The sequence below is a fragment of the Bombina bombina genome, chromosome 3 (genome assembly GCF_027579735.1).
Source record: "Bombina bombina isolate aBomBom1 chromosome 3, aBomBom1.pri, whole genome shotgun sequence".
NCBI lineage: Eukaryota > Metazoa > Chordata > Amphibia > Anura > Bombinatoridae > Bombina > Bombina bombina.
In genome coordinates, this window is record NC_069501.1 from 968,827,226 (window position 1) to 968,852,105 (window position 24,880).

Genomic DNA, 24,880 nt, shown 5'->3' on the forward strand with positions numbered 1-24,880 from the left:
TTATTTTTTAATTATTACACTTTCATGTCTTCATATATTCTGCCATTCCTCTGCCTGTAAAGTATACTTCTTACTTCAGTGAAAACTCAGGCTGTAGCCAATCTCATTGCGCCTCCTACAGCCTGAATCGCCAGTGAAGTAAGAAATAGAGTATACTTTACAGGCAGAGGAATGGTGGAATGTATGAAGACATGAAAGTGTTATTTTTAAAAAAATTAAGCATTTACAAAGCCCTTCATGAATTAAAGTCCCCATCTTTTACTTTATGATTACAAATATTGTAAATACAAACGTTAAACTTTAACATCACTTTAAGTAGCAAAAAAATTTAAAAACATATTTATGCAATATTCATATTTAATAAAGTATTATGTGGTGTATTTGCTGTAAATATTTCACATTCCAATGTTTTTCACATAAGGGAATATGTTTTAAGTATTTATATATATATATATATAAATAAATAAAATGATACATATCTATTACGCTAGTTAAATATACTTTTGTTTTACAAAACCAGAGAGTGCTTATTTCTTGCTAGTCTATTATTCCTATTTTTGCACCCTGGTGCCTACCTGACCAGTTTGGTGAGAGGGCTTATATAAAATATGATAGAGAGAGATTATATATATATATATATATATATATATATATATATATATATATATATATATATATATATATATATATATATATATATACACACACACACACATATACACACACACACATTATACATACACACAGTCGTATGCAAAAGTTTAGGCACCCCTGACAATTTCCATGATTTTCATTTATAAATAATTGGATGTTTGGATCAGCAATTTCAGTTTGATCTATCAAATAACTGAAGGACACAGTAATATTTCAGTAGTGAAATTAGGTTTATTGGATTAACAGAAAATGTGCAATAAGCATCAAAACTAAATTAGACAGCTGCATAAATTTGGGTACCCCAACAGAAATATTGCATCAATATTTAGTAGAGCAAACTTTAGCAGAAATAACAACCTCTAGACGCTTCCTATAGCCTGTAATGAGTGTCTGGATTCTGGATGAAGATATTTTGGACCATTCCTCCTTGCAAAACATCTCCAGTTCAGTTAGGTTTGATAGTTGCCGAGCATGGACAGCCCGCTTCAAATCACCCCACAGATTTTCAATGATATTCAGATCTGGGGACTGGGATAGCAGTGGAGTTAGGAAAGGTTGGGTAAGTTGTATGCATCCCTGAATAGTACAGTCTTTAGGGAGCGCTTGAAGCTTTTAAAACTAGGAGAGAGTCTAGTGGAGCGAGGCAGAGAGTTCCCCAAGATGTGAGCCAGTCTGGAGAAGTCTTGTAAACGGGAATGTGAGGAGGTAACAAGAGAGGAGGAGAGGAGAACCGTGGGCAGAGAGAAGGGGTCGGAGGGAGAGTATCTGGAGACAAGGTCTGAGATGTAGGGGGAGCAGTGCAGTTGAGGGCTTTGTATGTCAGAGTGAGAATTTTGTGTTTAAAGGGACATTAAACACCTGATAAAAATTGCTGAAACCTACTTTTTCTTATTAAACAAAATAAAGTAATCACTGCTGCCTATTTTATCTGTTCCTCTTAGCCCAAACTTTTGAAGGAGATTGTTTTAAAATACAGTGTTGAGGCAGTGCTTGATTTCCTATGTAAGCTGCCATATTGTAGCGTGCGTTACAGGGCTCAGTAGTCACATGATACACACACCATATTATCTATGCATACACAGTACTTAGAGGAAGGAATCACATCTCTCTCTCCCTGCAGCGTGTGAGCTGCAGTGTCTGAAAAGTTATTTCTCAGTGAGGGTATAAATATATTTCATAATTTCCCTGTTAATGTATATAAAACATGTTATGCAGAAATTTAAATAAAATACTTATAACTTCTGTGTTTATGTTTTTAACTCCCCCCACATACACAGGTTTTTTCTCTCCTCAAACTCTGTCCGTAAAGTTTTATGCTCAGTAAGCACTTACCAGAGCCGGTTCCTGTGTTATTATTGTAAAACTACTGACTGCTCTGGGAGGGAGGGAGGAGGAGGAAGCTCCCACGGACTGCATGCTGCATATCATTAGTTCAAAAGACTTCTTCTTTTCATGACCTCTCCTCCTGAATGTAAATCACTAAGGACTGACACCCAGCATAAGACGTTTAGCAAGGATCGTATGCATTAGCTAGCAGTGTGCTCACTAGATAGATAATGCATACGATCCTTGCTAAACGTCTTATGCTGGGTGTCAGTCCTTAGTGATTTACATTCAGGAGGAGAGGTCATGAAAAGAAGAAGTCTTTTGAACTAATGATATGCAGCATGCAGTCCGTGGGAGCTTCCTCCTCCCTATCCCCCTCCCTCCCAGAGCAGTCAGTAGTTTTACAATAATAACACAGGAACCGGCTCTGGTAAGTGCTTACTGAGCATAAAACTTTACGGACAGAGTTTGAGGAGAGAAAAAACCTGTGTATGTGGGGGGAGTTAAAAACATAAACACAGAAGTTATAAGTATTTTATTTAAATTTCTGCATAACATGTTTTATATACATTAACAGGGAAATTATGAAATATATTTATACCCTCACTGAGAAATAACTTTTCAGACACTGCAGCTCACACGCTGCAGGGAGAGAGAGATGTGATTCCTTCCTCTAAGTACTGTGTATGCATAGATAATATGGTGTGTGTATCATGTGACTACTGAGCCCTGTAACGCACGCTACAATATGGCAGCTTACATAGGAAATCAAGCACTGCCTCAACACTGTATTTTAAAACAATCTCCTTCAAAAGTTTGGGCTAAGAGGAACAGATAAAATAGGCAGCAGTGATTACTTTATTTTGTTTAATAAGAAAAAGTAGGTTTTTGGGATTATTAGAAGTCAGGTGTTAAGGGTCCCTTTAAGCCTGGGAGCAAGAATAAGCAAGTGAAGGGATTGGCAGAGAGGTGCAGCAGATGAAGAGCGACGTGTAAGGAAGATGAACCTGGCAGAGGCATTCATTATGGATTGTAAAAGGAGCTAGGTGGCTGCTAGGGAGACCAGAGAGGATAGAGTTGCAGTAATCAAGGCGGGAAAGGATGAGAGAGTGGATTAGAATCTTAGTTGTGTCTTGTGAAAGGAAATGTCTAATTTTAGAGATGTTTTTAAAAGTTGGAAGCGGCAGGCTTTAGCCAAGGACTGAATGTGAGAAGTGAAAGATCTGAGTCAAGTGTGACCCCAAGACATCGAGCATTTGGGGTAGGGTTATCGACAGTTATAGAGAAGTTGAGGGTAGAGATTTTTGAAGAAGGGGGGAAAATAAGTAGCTCAGTTTTGGAGAGATTTAGCTTAAGGTAGTGAGGGGACATACAAAATGAGATATGAGAAAGATAGTTAGTGACACGGGTTTGCAAGGAAGAAGATAGGTCTGGTGCAGAGAGGTTTGGGTGTCATTGGCATACAAATGGTATTGAAACCCATGGGACTTTGTTAAGGAACATTGTATGTATATATATATATATATATATATATATATACATACATACAATGTTCCTTAACAATATATATATATATATATATATACATATACATATATACATACATACATACATACAAACAATGTTCCTTAACAATGTGAGTCACCAAGATCTGAGGGCCTGTTATGGAACATTCTTTGGGCAGGGGGTACATGGGCTTAAAGGGACATTAAACCCAAACATTTTATATCATGATTCAGATAGAGAATGCAATTTTAAACAACATTCCAATGTTCTTCTTTGTGCTGCCACCAATCAGCAGCTACTGAGCCTATCTAGATATGCTTTTTAGGAAAGGATATCAAGAGAATGAAGCAAATTAAATAAAAGAAGTAAATTAGAAAGTTGTTTAAAATTGCATGCTCTTTCTAAATCCTGAAAGAAAAAATGTGGGTTCCATGTCCCTTTAAGGATACCCAGAGACTGCATTGAAATGTGGAATTTTGTATGCTGGACACCCCATGTACTCTGTGACTCTGGAATGCCAGGGTGTATAAATATGTGTGCTGCTTTTAAATAAAGTGTTCATTTTGTGTTCAGATCCCCGAGTGTTGCCTCAGTTCTGTTAAACTCTATAACATTAGACTGCAATCAAAAGGGAGATACCAGGACTATTGCTCTGGATAAAGGGATGTCCAGGACGAGGGAAGTGTTCTGACTTGGGTACCAGGCGGTCCATCACACACAGTGTATATATATATATATATATATATATATATATATATATATATATATATATATACATATATATACACACATACATATATATATATATATATATATATATATATACATATATATATATATATATATATACACATACACACACTGTATATATATATATACTGTGTGTATATATATATATATATATATATATATTGTTCCAAACTTCATGCACTCACTATGTCGTGGCTTTCATGACGCCTGGGTGTCTCCTCTACAAATTTTCAATATAATTCCAAAAATGAGGGCACTCAAAGGACTTGACCGTATATAAAAACATAATTTATGCTTACCTGATAAATTTATTTCTCTTGTAGTGTATCCAGTCCACGGATCATCCATTACTTATGGGATATTAACTCCTCCCCAACAGGAAGTGCAAGAGGATTCACCCAGCAGAGCTGCTATATAGCTCCTCCCCTAACTGCCACTACCAGTCATTCGACCGAAAACATGCAGAGAAAGGAAAACCATAGGGTGCAGTGGTGACTGTAGTTTAATGGAAAAATTACCTGCCTTAAAGTGACAGGGCGGGCCGTGGACTGGATACACTACAAGAGAAATAAATTTATCAGGTAAGCATAAATTATGTTTTCTCTTGTTAAGTGTATCCAGTCCACGGATCATCCATTACTTATGGGATACCAATACCAAAGCTAAAGTACACGGATGACGGGAGGGACAGGCAGGCTCTTTATACGGAAGGAACCACTGCCTGAAGAACCTTTCTCCCAAAAACAGCCTCCGAAGAAGCAAGTGTCAAATTTGTAAAATTTGGAAAAAGTATGAAGAGAAGACCAAGTTGCAGCCTTGCAAATCTGTTCAACAGAAGCCTCATTCTTAAAGGCCCAAGTGGAAGCCACAGCTCTAGTAGAATGTGCTGTAATTCTTTCAGGAGGCTGCTGTCCAGCAGTCTCATAGGCTAACCGTATTATGCTACGAAGCCAAAAGGAGAGAGAGGTAGCCGAAGCTTTTTGACCTCTCCTCTGACCAGAATAAACGACAAACAGGGAAGACGTTTGTCGAAAATCCTTAGTTGCCTGTAGATAAAATTTCAGGGCACGGACTACATCTAGATTGTGTAGCAGACGTTCCTTTTTCGAAGAAGGATTAGGACACAAAGATGGAACCACAATCTCTTGATTGATATTCCTGTTAGTGACCACCTTAGGTAGGAACCCAGGTTTAGTACGCAGAACTACCTTGTCTGAATGAAAAATCAGATAAGGAGAATCACAATGTAAGGCAGATAACTCAGAGACTCTTCGAGCCGAGGAAATCGCCATTAAAAACAGAACTTTCCAAGATAACAACTTGATATCAATGGAATGAAGGGGTTCAAACGGAACCCCCTGTAAAACATTAAGAACTAAGTTCAAACTCCATGGTGGAGCAACAGTTTTAAACACAGGCTTGATCCTAGCTAAAGCCTAACAAAAAGCTTGAACGTCCGGAACTTCTGACAGACGTTTGTGTAAAAGAATGGACAGAGCTGAAATCTGTCCCTTTAAGGAACTAGCGGATAAACCCTTTTCTAAACCTTCTTGTAGAAAAGACAATATCCTCGGAATCCTAACCTTACTCCATGAGTAACTCTTGGATTCGCACCAATATAAGTATTTGCGCCATATCTTATGGTAAATCTTTCTGGTAACAGGCTTCCTAGCCTGTATTAAGGTATCAATAACTGACGTTTTGATAAAATCAAGCGTTCAATTTCCAAGCAGTCAGCTTCAGAGAAATTAGATTTTGATGTTTGAAGGGACCCTGGATCAGAAGGTCCTGTTTCAGAGGTAGCGACCAAGGTGGACAGGATGACATGTCCACTAGATCTGCATACCAAGTCCTGCGTGGCCATGCAGGCGCTATTAGAATCACTGATGCTCTCTCCTGTTTGATTCTGGCAATCAATCGAGGAAGCATCGGGAAGGGTGGAAACACATAAGCCATCCCGAAGGTCCAAGGTGCTGTCAAAGCATCTATCAGAACCGCTCCCGGATCCCTGGATCTGGACCCGTAACGAGGAAGCTTGGCGTTCTGTCGAGACGCCATGAGATCTATCTCTGGTTTGCCCCAACGTCGAAGTATTTGGGCAAAGACCTCCGGATGAAGTTCCCACTCCCCCGGATGAAAAGTCTGACGACTTAAGAAATCCGCCTCCCAGTTCTCCACTCCCGGGATGTGGATTGCTGACAGGTGGCAAGAGTGAGACTCTGCCCAGCGAATTATCTTTGATACTTCCATCATTGCTAGGGAACTTCTTATCCCTCCCTGATGGTTGATGTAAGCTACAGTCGTGATGTTGTCCGACTGAAACCTGATGAACCCCCGAGTTGTTAACTGGGGCCAAGCCAGAAGGGCATTGAGAACTGCTCTCAATTCCAGAATGTTTATTGGTAGGAGACTCTCCTCCTGATTCCATTGTCCCTGAGCCTTCAGAGAATTCCAGACAGCGCCCCAACCTAGTAGGCTGGCGTCTGTTGTTACAATTGTCCAGTCCGGCCTGCTGAATGGCATCCCCCTGGACAGATGTGGCCGAGAAAGCCACCATAGAAGAGAATTTCTGGTCTCTTGATCCAGATTCAGAGTAGGGGACAAGTCTGAGTAATCCCCATTCCACTGACTTAGCATGCACAATTGCAGCGGTCTGAGATGTAGGCGTACAAAGGGTACTATGTCCATTGCTGCTACCATTAAGCCGATCACCTCCATGCATTGAGCTACTGACGGGTGTTGAATGGAATGAAGGACACGGCATGCATTTTGAAGCTTTGTTAACCTGTCTTCTGTCAGGTAAATCTTCATTTCTACAGAATCTATAAGAGTCCCCAAGAAGGGAACTCTTGTGAGTGGAAAGAGAGAACTCTTCTTTTCGTTCACCTTCCATCCATGCGACCTTAGAAATGCCAGTACTAACTCTGTATGAGACTTGGCAGTTTGAAAGCTTGAAGCTTGTATCAGAATGTCGTCTAGGTACGGAGCTACCGCAATTCCTCGCGGTCTTAGTACCGCCAGAAGAGCACCCAGAACCTTTGTGAAGATTCTCGGAGCCGTAGCCAATCCGAATGGAAGAGCTACAAACTGGTAATGCCTGTCTAGAAAGGCAAACCTTAGATACCGGTAATGATCTTTGTGAATCGGTATGTGAAGGTAAGCATCCTTTAAATCCACTGTGGTCATGTACTGACCCTTTTGGATCATGGGTAAAATTGTCCGAATAGTTTCCATTTTGAACAATGGAACTCTTAGGAATTTGTTTAGGATCTTTAAATCCAAGATTGGCCTGAAAGTTCCCTCTTTTTTGGGAACCACAAACAGATTTGAGTAAAACCCTTGTCCTTGTTCCGACCGCGGAACCGGATGGATCACTCCCATTAATAAAAGATCTTGTACGCAGCGTAGAAACGCCTCTTTCTTTATTTGGTTTGTTGACAACCTTGACAGATGAAATCTCCCTCTTGGGGGAGAGAATTTGAAGTCTAGAAGGTATCCCTGAGATATGATCTCTAACGCCCAGGGATCCTGGACATCTCTTGCCCAAGCCTGGGCGAAGAGAGAAAGTCTGCCCCCCACTAGATCCGTTCCCGGATCGGGGGCCCTCGATTCATGCTGTCTTAGGGGCAGCAGCAGGTTTCCTGGCCTGCTTGCCCTTGTTCCAGGACTGGTTAGGTCTCCAGCCTTGTCTGTAGCGAGCAACAGCTCCTTCCTGTTTTGGTGCAGAGGAAGTTGATGCTGCTCCTGCTTTGAAATTACGAAAGGAACGAAAATTAGACTGTCTAGCCTTAGGTTTGGCTCTGTCTTGAGGCAGGGCATGGCCTTTACCTCCTGTAATGTCAGCGATAATTTCTTTCAACCCGGGCCCGAATAAGGTCTGCCCTTTGAAAGGTATATTAAGCAATTTAGATTTAGAAGTAACGTCAGCTGACCAGGATTTTAGCCACAGTGCTCTGCGTGCCTGAATGGCGAATCCGGAATTCTTAGCCGTAAGTTTAGTTAAATGTACTACGGCATCTGAAATAAATGAGTTAGCTAACTTAAGGGCTTTAAGCTTGTGTGTAATCTCATCTAATGGAGCTGATTCAAGTGTCTCTTCCAGAGACTCAAACCAAAATGCTGCTGCAGCCGTGACAGGCGCAATGCATGCAAGAGGATGCAATATAAAACCTTGTTAAACAAACATTTTCTTAAGGTAACCCTCTAACTTTTTATCCATTGGATCTGAAAAGGCACAGCTATCCTCCACCGGGATAGTGGTACGCTTAGCTAAAGTAGAAACTGCTCCCTCCACCTTAGGGACCGTTTGCCATAAGTCCCGTGTGGTGGTGTCTATTGGAAACATCTTTCTAAATATCGGAGGGGGTGAGAACGGCACACCGGGTCTATCCCACTCCTTAGTAACAATTTCAGTAAGTCTCTTAGGTATAGGAAAAACGTCAGTACTCGCCGGTACCGCAAAATATTTATCCAACCTACACATTTTCTCTGGTATTGCAACTGTGTTACAATCATTCAGAGCCGCTAACACCTCCCCTAGTAATACACGGAGGTTTTCCAGCTTAAATTTAAAATTTGAAATATCTGAATCCAGTTTGTTTGGATCAGAACCGTCACCCGCAGAATGAAGCTCTCCGTCCTCATGTTCTGCAAATTGTGACGCAGTGTCTGACATGGCCCTAATATTATCAGCGCACTCTGTTCTCACCCCAGAGTGATCACGCTTACCTCTTCTGGTTCTGGTAATTTAGCCAAAACTTCAGTCATAACAGTAGCCATATCCTGTAATGTGATTTGTAATGGCCGCCCAGATGTACTCGGCGCTACAATATCACGCATCTCCCGAGCGGGAGATGCAGGTACTGACACGTGAGGCGAGTTAGTCGGCATAACTCTCCCCTCGTTGTTTGGTGAAATATGTTCAATTTGTACAGATTGACTTTTATTTAAAGTAGCATCAATACAGTTAGTACATAAATTTCTATTGGGCTCCACTTTGGCTTTAGCACATATAGCACAGATATCTTCCTCTGAATCAGACATGTTTAACACACTAGCAAATAAACTAGTAACTTGGAAATACTTTTCAAGTAATTTACTATAATATGAAAACATACTGTGCCTATAAGAAGCACAGAAAAAGTTATGACAGTTGAAAATTAATAAACTGAAAAGTTATAGCATCAAATCTTTGTAAAAAAACACAATTTTAGCAAAGGATTGCTCCCATTAGCAAAGGATAACTAACCCTGATAGCAGAAAAAAAATACAGAAATAAACGTTTTTTTATCACAGTCAACTACAATCTCACAGCTCTGCTGTGAGTGATTACCCCCCTCAAAACAAGTTTTGAAGACCCCTGAGTTCTGTAGAGATGAACCGGATCATGCAGGGAAGACAATAAACTTCTGACTGAATTTTTTGATGCGTAGCAAAAGCACCAAAAAAGGCCCCTCCCCCTCACACATAACAGTGAGAGAGATCAGTAAACTGTCATAAATTAAATAAAACGACTGCCAAGTGGAAAAAAATAGTGCCCAAAACATTTTTTCACCCAGTACCTCAGAAAATTAAACGATTTTACATGCCAGCAAAAAACGTTTAACATTAATAAATTGAGTGTTATTAAAAAGCCTGTTGCTAGTCCCTGCAAATTAGGCTAAAGTTTTATGCATACAGTATAATTCCAGTGAAGTGCCATTCCCCAGAATACTGAAGTGTAAAATATACATACATGACAGCCTGATACCAGTTGCTGCTACTGCATTTAAGGCTGAGTTTACATTATATCGGTATGGCAGAATTTTCTCATCAATTCCATTGTCAGAAAATAATAAGCTGCTACATACCTCTTTGCAGATTAATCTGCCCGCTGTCCCCTGATCTGAAGTTTACCTCTCCTCAGATGGCCGAGAAACAGCAATATGATCTTAACTACTCCGGCTAAAATCATAGAAAAACTCAGGTAGATTCTTCTTCAAATTCTACCAGAGAAGGAATAACACACTCCGGTGCTATTATAAAATAACAAACTTTTGATTGAAGGTATGAAACTAAGTATAATCACCACAGTCCTCTCACACATCCTATCTATTTGTTGGGTGCAAGAGAATGACTGGTAGTGGCAGTTAGGGGAGGAGCTATATAGCAGCTCTGCTGGGTGAATCCTCTTGCACTTCCTGTTGGGGAGGAGTTAATATCCCATAAGTAATGGATGATCCGTGGACTGGATACACTTAACAAGAGAAATATTCGTTATTTTAACATCATCAAGTATTCGACGTTTCGGCTAACAACATTAGCCTTTGTCAAGACAATCTTTAATGAGCAAAGTTTACTCAGCGTCTCAAAATGCCATTCTCTAGCGGTGACGTTTTGAGATGCCGAGTAAACTTTGCTCATTAAAGATTGTCTTGACAAAAGGCTAATGTTGTTAGCCGAAACGTCGACTACTTGATGATGTTGATATAAAGCAACGGTTCCCAACCTGGGGTATGCGGCAGACAGGTTGGGGGTACTTGAAGATATTATTTGTAGTGGCGGAATTTTGCTGCCCGCCCGTCTGCCATAAACAATTTTTTTTTTTTATTTGTGTCCTCATTTTTTTTTATTTATTTGTGTCCTTCTAGCAGTTTCCTCCTAGCGACCTAGCTCTTTTGATTGGACAGTGTAAATGTGCGCACTACACTTGGGCGGGCATTATCCTGCGCTAGCGCTACAGAACACAGGAGTCTGGTGAGTGTCTGTGCGCTGTCTTCCTTCAATTTCCCTTGCGCGTCTTCGTTTCCGGTACTGACAGAAACAGACAGGATTGACTTGACTGGCACCCGCAGCTGAGCCGCCAACACTGTCCACACAGGCGGTACTTACAGGTAGGGTAGGGCTTTCATTATATTAACCTGGCCTCAATTGAACTTGACAGATGACAGACCGTAGTACTACTCTATTCTTACAGTACTCAAAATCTCAGCGAATTGAATCCACTGGCTTATATTGGGCTCAGCCTTTTATAATATTAAACAAGAACTTCGCAAGGCAAGCAATGAGCAGAGAGGCTGTCTAACGTGACTCTGCTCCGTGCACATAGCTTACTAATCTTATTTAATATTAGAAAAGTAATTTTCTAAAAAACATCAGGTATGATACAGTAATAATATGATGTTCTCCTTATATCCAAAATATGCAATCATTTAATGTTCCAATATTCTTCTCCTATTGCACATTTGTTAATGCCAGTGTCGCTATATTTATATAACAATGAACGTTTACTTTTCATTTTAATCTTGGTGAACTATATTTGTTCCATACTTAGGTGAGAAACACTGATTTATATATTAAATAATTAATTTTCAGTCAGTGTTTCTCACCTAAGTATGGAACAAATAAAGTTCACTCACATTCATTGTAATATAAATATAGCATCACTGGCATTAACATATGTGTAATAGGAGAAGAGTAATGGAAAATTAAATGATTACATATTTTTGTGCAACAGACTAAATATTTTGAATATAAGGACTCACTACCACCTGATGATGTTGAGACTGAGGGATTGGGGCTGGGCAATTACATTTTTTTAAAGGTTTTTATTAGGTAAATAAAACTTGACATTACATACTTTTGATACAGTACATCAAACTGCAATACAAAAATAGGAAAGTTATACAAAGTCATTTTCAGGTATTGAGTTGTGATACAAGCTGCATTGTGCAGGAATATATAGTTTGTTTAGATAACAGACAAATGGCCCAACTCCCCTAGACAACAAAAAAATGCAAGTGATGTAAAATTAACCAGGAATGTCATACTCATACAAACATCATCCTACACAATCGCAGTACAGTACTCCTCCCACAGGAAGTTCATGGCTAGGAAATCATCTAATCTTGCAGTATTAACATACCAGGCTTTCTCTAGTATTAGGGTGTGAGTAACTAAAGTGTCCATTCAGAAACAGTTGGGGTAACGGTAGACTTCCATTATTTCGGGATTAGCCTTCCAGCACAATTTAACAGAATAAGTAGCAACTTGAATCTGATTTTGCATTTGATTTTAGGAAGACTATTGAACAAAAGTACAGTAGGGTTTAATGGGATAGGAATGCCCCCAACTCGCTCTACAGCTGTTTTTATGTGGTGCCAATATTAGGAAATGTATGGGTATGACCACCATATATGCGGAAAGTCACCCGATTCATTACGTCTCCAGCATGCAAGACTTGTGTGTTTAAATATATGTGTTAATTTAGCAGGTGTATAGTACCAACGGTATAGCAATTTCAAATTAGTTTCCAAGTGGGTACTAGATGAAGTGAAACTGCTCATATTAAAGGGACACTGAACCCAATTTTTTTCTTTTGTAATTCAGAAAGAGCATGCAATTTTAAGCAACTTTCTAATTTACTCCTATTATCAATTTTTCTTCATTCTCTTGCTATCATTATTTGAAAAAGAAGGCATCTAAGCTTTTTTTTGGTTTCAGTACTCTGGACAGCACTTTTTATTGGTGGATGAATTTATCCACCAATCAGCAAGGACAACCCAGGTTGTTCACCAAAAATGGGCCGGCATCTAAACTTACATTCTTGCATTTCAAATAAAGATACCAAGAGAATGAAGAAAATTTGATAATGGGAGTAAATTAGAAAGTTGCTTAAAATTTCATGCTCAATCTGAATCACGAAAGAAATTTTTTGGGTACAGTGTCCCTTTAAGAAAGATTTTGCTCCACTCTTTCGGGGAGATCTATACTCCTCCATCCATTTAGCTGTGTAGGGTGGAAGATTTCTGGAGTGATGGACAAGGAGTATTTTGTATATAAATGAGAGTGAGCCATTAGAATAAGTGCTGGCATTACACAATGCCTTGAACAGTGTTAGTAGTCTACTAAAACAAGCTGTTTTGGTATAGATAATGATTAATTTGAAAATACTTGAACCACGGGTCCCAGAAATCTCCATAGGTTTCTTGTAGTTCTGTATTGGGTTTAAGTTTGCCGTTTAGTAAAACAGCATGGCATGGAATTATGTCCTGGAAAGAGACCATGCCAGTGTCTATTGCATTGGATGATATCCGAAGTATGGGGTTATTTCGCAAAGGTGTCAGCGGGGAGGGCAATTACATTTTTTTGTGTAAAATTTAGGCTGCTATATCAATAAATTGAAATACATTATGTAAAATCAAAATTAAAAGCCTTTAAATGTCATTATGTTAATTTGAGTCATTTGATTTAGCTGCTAACCTAAGAAAAAAAAAAAACTTTTTTGCGTGATGGGTGGCGGCAATGAAGAGAGGGGGTACTCATAAATGAAAAGCCCAATCAAGGGGTACGGGAGAGAAAAAAGGTTGGGAACCGCTGATATAAAGAATATTTCATTTATGTATTCAAGTCCTGTGAGTGCCCTCATTTGTGGAATTTATATTATATATATATATATATATATCCAAAAAAAGCATCAGATATATGTATTTATGAATAAATAGAACATATTTTTCTATGTGAAGAACATTGGAATGTGAAATATTCATATTTTCATGTCAGGTTAGTGCACTTAAGCATATGTGATCAGGTTTGCGCGCCAGCAGGGGTTTTTTTCCCCCACTTTTTTTGCTCCACTGACTTCTATGTGGAATACGTTAATGAGTTTGCGATATTTGAAGTTCGGATTTTTGCGTGCTTTGGGTTAGTGCGTGAGCGAAAACTCTTTACTTTCAACTTGTCTTATAACTATCTATACTCACACATGCTTAATTTTCTTATATATCTATCTGTATAGCAAAGCCGAATACTTAGAGAACAATTAAAAAATTAACATTTTTCCTCATAAGCGACTTAACGTTAAACCCCCACATAGCACTACTGAACGGCTTGCCTAAGTTTCCCTGCAAACTCAAAATTTACCTACTACAAATTAGACTTAAAGGGACAGTCAACAGCAGAATTTTTGTTGTTTAAAAAGATAGTTAATCCCAGTGGAGGCTCCTCTATAGGAGCACTTGAGCACGTGAACCCCCTGACCTGAACCCCCTGACCTGAACTGACCCCTGATGAAAAAAAAAATTTAAAAAAAAGAATGAGAAAATAAATAAAAATTTTTTTACATTTTTAAACCCTTTTTTGCAGATAAAATAAAAAAATCTTCCATTCTCCACTTCAGTTTTTACTAAAAAACATTAAAATTGCACTTTTTAATTCTTAATAAGGCTGAAAGTGGAGAGGGCTGTATACTTCTATCTAGACTATCGCACATGCTGAGCAGTGCGATAGACAGAATTATAGGCAAAAGCTCTCTCCACTTTCAGCCTGCATTGAGTGCAGTGCCACCTACAGGCCAGCCCATAGCCTTCTTAAGGAGCACAGCTCTTAGTGTGCGAGAGCCAGCTGTCACGTGACACTCGCACCCTAAGAGCTGTGCCTGTGTGTGTGGGAGGAGGAGCATCTCAGGGAAACACAGCGTGGAGATCCAAGATGGTGTCGTTGACAGATTGAGTCAGTAAACTGTGAATGTGACTTATGCGGCAATGCAGCATCAGATTGATCTGGGCTGGGGCCTGGGGGTGACTGCTGCAGCCAGAGTTAAGCCGGTGAGTGATTTTCTTTAGGTCGGCGGGAAGGAAGAGCATGACAAGGTAGGAAGAAGTGTTCATTTAATAATTTTTAAATGTTTGGCCAAGTTTTATTACTGTTAGTAATGTCCTAACCACTGCGTGCAGCTGCTTCTTCTTGTTTGTGATCTAGGCTGTGTCTGCCGAGTGCTTGTTTTCCTGCTCCCCTTTATTCCCCTTTATTGCTGGCTAACGTTACATCTTTACACAGGAACAAGTTTAATTAAATAGTAACTAAACCACCATGCTGCAGCTGCACTCAGAAACTTCCTAAACACAGATATGCTTTACAAACCGTGCTGACTCTGAGCATGGTATAGAAAGCATATCTGTGTTTAGGAAGTTTCTAAGTGCAGCTGCAGCATGGTGGTTTAGTTACTAGTTAATGTTCCTGTGTAAAGATGTAACGTTAGCCAGCAATAAAAGGGAGCAGGAAAACAAGCTCTCGGCAGACACAGCCTGGATCCCTGTAACAACATTACAACGTAGCTGCAGGTAATGGCCTCCTCCCCCAGTCACCCTTCTGTAGCCTGCCGCACTGTTAGACAGAGGAATCTAAGCTTTATGCGGTGTGAGTTAGCTCTGCTTATCTTGTCAGGCAGCGTTTAGACAGAAGCTAAATCACACAGCATAAAGATTCCTAACTGTGTTTACTATTCAGTGACGGACTCTTCAGAGTAATAAATACCAGGGGGAGGAGGTTGCTTGTGTTAGAGCCCTTTTGGTCAGCTCTTAAGGACATGATAATTACATGTGTGTTTGCATGAGAGCATCAACCTGTGGGTTAAGGTTTTATTATTAAAAAATCTCTCCCCTAATGTAGTGACCTGCTCTTCAGTTTTATAATTATAAATAAAGATTAACTTTATATATTGGGGACTGTGGCCATTCATTTATAGTACTTTATTTTATGATGGTTACACTTGTATTGGTTTCTTACCATTTGTCTTAACAGGATTTAGCTTTATACTATGTCATTGTAGCATAGATGTAGCTGCAGGTAAGTTGCCTCCTCCCCCAGCCCATCTCTGTGGACTATCTGTGTGCTTGCTGTGTAGCTCTGGACAGACACTTCATAGTAATAAATTGCAGGGGGAAGGGGTGGGGGGTTGTTTTAGAGCCCTTACTAACTGCCTTCTCAGGATTGTTTAACTATTCATGAACACAATAGTTTTAGGAGATTTAAAGGGACAGGGAACTCAAACATTTTCTTCCATGATTTGGATAGAACATGGAAGAAAATGTTTAGGTTTCCTGTCCCTTTAAATCTCCTAAAACTATCGTGTTCATGAATAGTTAAAAACAACTTTCCAATTTACTTATATTATCAAACTTGCTTCATTCTCTTGTTATCCTTTGCTGAAAGAACAGCATTGCACTACAGACAGCTGAACAAATCTAGTTAGCAAATCACAAAAGAAAAATGTGTGTAGGTACCAATCACCAGCTATCCCCATTAGTGTAAGATATGTGCATATTATAAATACAGTATTCCATTACAAAAGATCTGCATGAAAACTGAATGTTTAAAAAAACATTGAAACTGCATTTTGTTAGTAAAATATGGTTTACACTCCAATGACATACCCTTTGATAAGACATTGAAAGGGATAGGAAAAAAATTAAACTTGCGTGATTCAGATACAGCATGCAAATTTAAGTCACTTTTAAAATGTATTTTATTTTCACATGTAGTTTGTTCTCTTGGTATCTTTTGTTGCAAAAATAATATGTACATATCCTACAATACTCGGAGCTGGCTGGTAATTGCTGACTAGACACCTTTGTAGCTTTATCTTTTTGATTGATTGACTAGAAGTGTTCAGCTAGTTGTGCTTTGCTGCTCCTTCTGCAAAGGATACCAAGAGAATGAAGCAAATTTAATTATAGAAGTCAATTGAAAAGTTGTTTAAAAATTGTATCATCTATCTGAATAATAAAATACACGTTCTCTCTCTCTCTCTCTTTCTCTCTCTCTCTCTCTCCCCCTCTCTTTTTCTTTCTTTCCCCCTCTCTCCCCCTCTCTTTTTCTCTCTCTTTTTCTCTCTCTGTCTCTCTCTCCCTCTCCTTCTCTCTCTATCTCCCTCTCCGTGTGTGTGTGTAGAGAGCCATCTGAGGGGCGGGGCTTTTTCAAGGGGTGTGGTCAGAGGCGGGGCCAAGTGCACCTCCATCTTCATAATTCACCAGCCACCACTGGTTAATCCCTTTATTACCCATTCCCCAGTTTTGCATAACCAACACAGTTATAATAATACATATTTTACCTCTGTAATTACCTTGTATCTAAGCCTCTGCAGACTGACCCCTTATTTCAGTTCTTTTGACAGACTTGCATTTTAGCCAATCAGTGCTGAAAAATTTGAAAAGAATATTACATTTAAAGAAAGAATTAGAAATACTAACTATTACATAAAACGAATGTTAGAATGTTGTGCAAACATTCGAAACAAAGAGAAGAATGAGTTGTTTCAAATCATTTGCCCATCCCTAGTGTCTATATGAAGATTAGTAGCTAATTAGATTACTGAGGATTAGCCCTCTTGACTTCTAGGAATCCTACAAATGAAAAACCTTGTCAGTTCATATGAATAAGGTTTCATTTAAAGGGACAGTATACTGTAAAATAGTTTTTCCCTTAATGTGTTTACAATTGCTTTTTTTACCAACTGCAGAGTAAAAAATGTATGAAAATTAGCTTTTTAAGGTTTATTTCTGTATATTAAAGCTCTGATTTTGTGTTTTGAAGCCACAGCTTAATAAAATAGGTTGAGCTTGTAGGTATAATCAGATCTCATTACTGTATCACATTGTGCACATATACCTGCTTCTTTATCTTATATCTGTCCTTAAACAATCACCAGTACTTTGAGAGAACAATGCAAAATCAACATTTTATTACCTTATCTCTGCTTTATCACACTGGGAGTGTAATTTCTTCTGCTGGCTGTGTTTACAAAGCTTATCTATAGCTGGTACGCGCGGCCACAAACTTTCAGAATAGGTGGGGATACCACATGCTAAATTAACAATTTCAAATGCCAATATAAGGGTAAAGGAGCTACTTGTAAACAATTTAATACACTCCAACAGGTAAAGTAGATCATTGGGAACAAATTAAAGGGGAGAAAACTTTTGAGTAAACTGTCCCTTTAAGTTCCACTATCAGCTGTTCATTACTTTAACCAATGTTTATGTTTCACAACGGGAAACCTCCTGTGGTTATAGTAAATTACCATTAAATACACAGTCTATATCGAACACTGCATTGCAAAATAAATGTATTTAAACATATGTAACACTGTTCTTTTGTTTTTGTTTCTTGTTTGTTTGTTTTTTCCCCAAGGTATAACATTTTGCAAATTAAGAACAGTTCAGTGGTACACATCTTAAATGGAAAATTGCATGGAATGGTGGAATATTTCTGCGACAGATAGGCACATATGTAAATTAGTTAGTGCTGTGAGCTAACACGCAACTGTATACAGTAAGTAAACTGCTATAATTCTACTTAAAGGTACATGCCAGGCAAAATTGTAATGCAGACAGGTGCATTTCAACTTTGAATAGAGGCATTCTTGCAGTATACTTGTACTAGGAAAAATGTTTTAGTAAAAGCTATATGTTTCAAGAGTGTACTTAAAGGGACATGAAACCCATCATTTTTCTTTTAAAATTCAGATACAGCATACAATTTTAAGCAAATGTCCCATTTACTTTTATTATCAATTTTGGTTAATTTTCTTGATATTTTTTATTGAAGGAGCAGCACTGCACTACTGGGAGCTAGCTGAACACATCTGTAAGCCAATGAAAAGGGGCATACAAGTGAGGCCACCAATCAGCAGCTAGCTCCCAGCTCCTGTGGCCGGACTGTTATCTGACAGACATTTGTCCTACTGACATTTGTGTGACCAATAATATTCTGACAAAAAAATGGCCGTTGGATAACAGTCAGGCCACGAGATAGATAAGGATAGATACAGATCGAAAGATAGACAGATTGATAGATAGTTAAAAGCACGTAGTGGGGGGTGGGACCCATGGTTAGGTTCCCAGAGGCAGTTGTGGTGCACAAGGATCTGATTAGAGCAGATCACTCTGGAGCGTATCTGCCCTCGGCTGACTTTGGAACACAATCTCTCGGACAAATGTCTGACGGACAAATGTGCTTCGGCATTCTGTCCAAGCACCCCAGCTCCTAAGCCTACCTAGGTATTCTTTTCAGCAAAGGATACCAAGAAAACAGAACAAATTAGATAATATAAGTAAATTGGAAAGTTGTTTAAATTGTATTCTTTGTCTGAATAATGAAAGAAAAAAAGGTGGGTTTCATGTCCCTTTAAGTATGCTCTGTGCACCAGCATTTTAAACACAGCACTTGCACAGAGAGCCTAAGGTGCTAGTATCTTCTTGTAATGACTCAATTCACATCATTGCCTTTCTAAGCAGGTGCAGAATTTAAAATGCTGGTGCAATGAGAATATCTAGGTATGTTACACATGCAGATAAAAATGTTAATGCTTAAAGAGTTCTTTCATTATTCAGATAGAGCATTTAATTTTAAGCAACTTTCTAATTTATTCCTATTATCAATTTTTCTTCATTCTCTTGCTATCTTTATTTGAAAAGGCAGGAATGAAAGCTTCAGAGACGGCCTATTTTTTGTTCAGTACCCTGGATAGGGCTTGCTGATTGGTGCCTGCATTTAGCCATCCAATCAGCAAGCGCAACCCAGGTTCTCAACCTAAAATGGGCCGGCTCCAAAGCTTTTATTCCTGCTTTTTCAAATAAAGATAGCAAGAGAACGAAGAAAAATTGATAATAGAAGTAAATTAGAATGCTGCTTAAAACTGCATGCTCTATCCGAATCATGAAAGAAAAAAAAATGGGTTTAGTATCCCTTTAAACAGTGACAACTTTGTCAAAAATGCATCTTATAAATGTATGTATAATGTAAATGTGTTTCTATTCAAAGTTGTAATTCATGTGCATATTAATTTTGACTTGGATATCCCTTTAACATAAATTAATTTTTGTGTGTGTGCAAATGTGAGAAAGGAAAAGCTTTGTAAAGTAAACCTTGGTTTTTCTTTAGGCTATGTAATAAAACTAAAAATGTTTTTATTTTAATATATGCAGTATCTAGTTTTGCTCATGAACATACTGTTGTCTGGAACATGCCCTTTCAAAACCAAACAAGTTCTGCTACAATACGATTGCAATATTAACAGCTTTACTTTCTAATACTGCGGTTGCACTGCAACAAATTTGTTATTTATACAGATTGTGATATTAGAACTAAAGAATGTTCAGTACAGTGTAAACTTGTAGCAGTTGTATAAGTGTAATGTTAAAGTAATCTATTTTTATATATATATATATATATATATATATATATATATATATATATATATATATATATATTATTAACTGTTTACACATGTACAATATACCCACAATCCCCCAGCTCATATGTTTCTTTTTAAGTTTGTTTTTTCTTCATTAACAATGGTGATTGCTTACATAGATAATATATTTGCGTTATATGGGAATAACCTGTACTATATTATAATGGGGAATTATTGCCAGAAATTTCTTGTGTTCTAAGCAATATCCGCTTGCTTAGATGAACAGTTTCACACATAACATAACCCTTTCAGTAGCAAGATTAGCAATTGTGAGAAATCTACTACATTTAAAACTTAAATTACATATCTATTATTTGGACTTGTAATAAACAGAAACCATTTTTATATTTACTGAACGCACAGTATATGTTGTGTAAACACGCTTTGAAAACATGCCCCCTGCACCCTGCTGAGATCTGTATTCACTGGTGAAGGGGTCACATTGCTGAAACGGCAGCAAGTTCTATAATTTCCTATGGAAGGCACATCGCTACTTATCTGTACAGCAAGGGTCTCCCCACGGTTTTATAACCTTTCACCCAGCAAGCAATTTATGAGACTGAAATTAGTATTTCTCATGGATCTGATGATCCTTTGAACATTGGGCCCTTACTGAATAATTAACATTTTAGTACCTTTCTGTCCACCCCCCACTGGGAGCATGATTTTTTTCTAAACCTTCTTCTTTACATATCTTTTCTTTAACTATTACTTAAAGGGACATTGTACTGTACATTTTTCTCTGCTGTAATTTGTTTCCAACAATCTGTTTATGCTGGAGTGTATCAATTATTAATAGATCCTATCCCTTTATTTTGCCATTTAAAATAGCTGTTTTTGCCTTTTTAAACTACCACCTACACTGACTATATGAATACTTTAGTATTCTCAAAAATACATTTTATTAACTTCTTGTTAGGTTCAAAATAAACAGCTGTAACATAACTTTTAATATGCATGGTAAACATTTTTATCGCTTACTGTCCCTTTAAGGATAATTTGGTTTGGACAATATCTATATTTGGTTTGCTTCAAGGGACATGAAACCCATTTCTTTCCTTTCATGATTCAGATAGATTATACCATTTTAAACAACTTTCCAATTTACTTGTGTTATCAAATTTGCTTCATTCTCTTGGCATTTGTTGGATGAGCAGTAATGCACTACTGGGAGCTAGCAGAAAACATTGATTCAGCCAATGATAAAAGGCATATACAACAAGCAACCAATCAGCAGCTAGCTCCCAGTAGTGCAACGGAGCTCAGTAGCCTACCTGGGTTTGCTTTTTAACAAAGAATACCAAGAGAACAAAGCAAATGAGATAACAGAAGTAAATTGGAAAGTATTTTTCAATAGTATGTTCTAACTGAATTGTGAAAGAAAAAATTTGGGTTTCATATTCCTTTAAAAACCCATGTTTTTTTTTCATGATTCATATTTCCAATTTACATCTATTATCAAATGTGCTTCATTCTCTTGTTATCCTTTGTTGGAGGAGCAGCAATGCACTCCTGAGTATTAAACATATCAGGTGAGCCAATGACAAGAGGCATATATGTGCAGCAACCAATCAGCAGCTATCTACCAGTAGTGCCTTGCTGCTCCTGAACCTACCCAGATATGCTTTTTCAAAAAAGCATATAAAGAGAACGTAGCAAGATAGATAATTGAAGTGAATTGAAAAGTTGTTTAATTGTATGCTCTGTCTGAATCAGGAAAGCAAAATTTGGGGGTTTATGTCCCTAAACTGTTCTTCTACACTTTAATACATATTTTATTGGGTGATTGCGTTTTTCTGGCAGGATAAACAATGAAGCTCTTCTGCGATTAGGAAGAATGCAATCTCTAAGTGGGATTCCTGCAGCACAACTGAGGGTGAGCATTTTCCTTTGCTGAGTAACACTTGATGGTTATTTAAAGGTCAGTTCTGACTACCAGAATAACATTTTAGATGGTCTGCATTCTGCAACAATATTGCTAACATTCATTCAAATATAATTATAGAACTTACAAGTATTAAAGTACAGCTAGATATGTCAAATGTTTTATGCTTATTCAAGTAGGAAAGTGTGCAAATCTTCCACAAAGTATATTTAAAAGGACAGTAAAGTCAAAATTAAAGGGACAGTAAATTAAACGTTCAAGATTTACAGTGTGCAATTTTAACCCCATCATGCCGGGCAGAAAGTGCTTAGATTGGAAGGAAGATGTAAACACTTGCTGGAAAAATTAAATCATGAGATTGTTGATGCAATGAAGTGATTTCAAGACCAGGATCAGATCATGGGAGATTGACAGCGCTGCTATGCGAGCCCCCCACCCCAGTCTGATTTTTCAGTAGCTTAAAGCTGGTGGCTGTAGTACATCTTAGTGGGTAGGACGTACCATGCTGTCTTAACAAGGCATTAAAGCCCAGTGCTGTTAGGACTGCATGGAATGTTCTAATGGCATTAAGTGGTTAAACATCTTTCAGATTTATTTCTATTATCTGAATCCAATTGACATTGTGTTTGCTGCAACTGTTTTTACAAACTCCACAACCCACTTGAGTTATTTTGAGGCGCCTAAAGCCAACAAGACTAGCCTGATCATTATCTGTTAAAGCCAGTTAGGGACAGATATGTATAAGGGTTAGCCTTGAGAAGTCAGCAGGATGCTTTTTATATGTTCTGAAAATTTGAAAAGTAACACATTTCAGAGTTAAAGGGACACTTTACTCAAAAAAATTATCCCCTTTAATTTGTTCCCAATGATCCACTTTACCTGCTGAAGTGTATTAAATTGCTTCCAAGTATTTCCATTAACCTTATATTGGCCTTTGAATTAGTTTATTTAGCCTGTGGTATCCCCACCCATCCTGAAAGTTTTTGGCCTCAAGGCCAAGCTGTGTTAACACAGCCAGCAGAAGAAATTACACTCCCAGTGAGTTATAGAAGAGATAAGGTAATAAAATGTTAATTTTCCATTGTTCTCTCCAAGTATTGGTGATTTTTTTTTGGACAGATATAAGATAAAGAAGCAGGTATATGTGCACAATGTGATAAAGTAATAATATCTGATTATACCTACAAGCTCAACCTATTTTATTAGGTTGTGGCTTCAAAACACAATATCAGCTAATTCATATACATAGATAAGCCTTAAAAAAAGCAAATCTCATACATTTTATACTCTGCAGCTGGTAAAAAAAGGTAATTGGAAACACATTAAGGGAAAGACTATTTTATAGTATACTGTCCCTTTAAATTACATGAAAAGGGGGCAAAATAAACAATGAAAGTATATAGCATGGCATTTACTGTCCCAACAGTTGCATGACCTATAGGGTTAGATTACAAGTTGAGTGCCATTTGTCCGTTTACAGGTGCGCGATAACCAGCCATTACAAGTTGCTGGTTATTGCTAATGCAAGCTCGCCGTAGCAATTAACGCTCCAAAAATTAACAAGAGATCAGATCTCTGACAAAAATGTGACAAAATGAGGGAATAAATTAGTATTTTTGTAGTTTCTTGAGTAAGGAAAGGTCAGATTCTGGACATGTTGCGTAGGTGTGCACGACAGGATTTGGTAAAAGCTAGAATAATTGGAGTGAATGTGAGTCACGTGTAACCTGAAGACAGTTGACTTGGGGTGAGGTATTGAGAATAGAGTCGCCAACTGTAGGAGAAATGTCAGGTGCTAGATGTCTTGGAGAGGGGCGAATAAGTAGGAGCTCATTTTTAGACAGATTGAGTTTGAGGTAATGCAAAGACATCTAAGAGGAAACTGCACAGAGACGTATACAAAATATAACTTGTGTGACCTCGTTCCCCTTTCAAAAAATTTCCGATTCCTTTCGTAGATGACTCTCGTGACATATAACTTTCAAATCACAGAAGTCATCATTTAACTTTTAGGAAACAACCGCTTGTGAGTATGCAGTGTGGTGACCATATTACTATTATCTATAGAGTTTTACCTTAAATGTTGTGTACGCATCATGTCTATATAAGAAGCTGGACTCTTGACAAGGAATGGTTTCTTGGTCTCCTTAAAGTGATAAGAAACCCAAAAAGGTTCTATTGTGTTTTAGACAGAAAAACATAAATTTATGTAAGAACTTACCTGATAAATTAATTTCTTTAATATTGGCAAGAGTCCATGAGTTAGTGACATATGGGATATACATTCCTACCAGGAGGGGGCAAAGTTTCCCAAACCTCAAATTCCTATAAATACACCTCCCACCACACCCACAACTTAATTAACGAATAGCCAAGAAATGAGGTGATAACACAAAGGAGTAAATAAGCATACAAAAGAGGAACTGGAAATATAATGGTGCTTTTATACAAAAAAGAAACAAACATAACCACCATAAAAAGGGTGGGCCTCATGGACTCTTGCCAATGTGAAATAAATAAATTTATCAGGTAAGTTCTTACATAAATTATGTTTTCTTTCATGTAATTGGCAAGAGTCCATGAGCTAGTGACATTTGGGATAGAAATACCCAAGAGGTGGAAGTCCACAGAAGAGTCACTAGAGAGGGAGGGATAAAATAACAACAGCTATTTCCACTGAGAAATTAAATCCACACAATAAAGTTTTTCTCAAAAAAATAAATCAAAAGCAGTAAAATCAAACTGAA

At 38.0% G+C, this 24,880-nt stretch overlaps 1 long non-coding RNA gene across 1 annotated transcript; it reads right to left on the minus strand.

Annotated features, from left to right (window-relative positions):
• Positions 1–865: 865 nt before the first annotated feature.
• On the minus strand, positions 866–2,106 carry LOC128651999 (uncharacterized). Its single transcript, XR_008401244.1, has 2 exons — positions 1,987–2,106; positions 866–1,182 (listed from the first exon to the last, which is right to left on the minus strand). It is a non-coding gene; the product is annotated as an uncharacterized LOC128651999 (long non-coding RNA).
• Between the last annotated feature and the right edge of the window lie 22,774 nt (positions 2,107–24,880).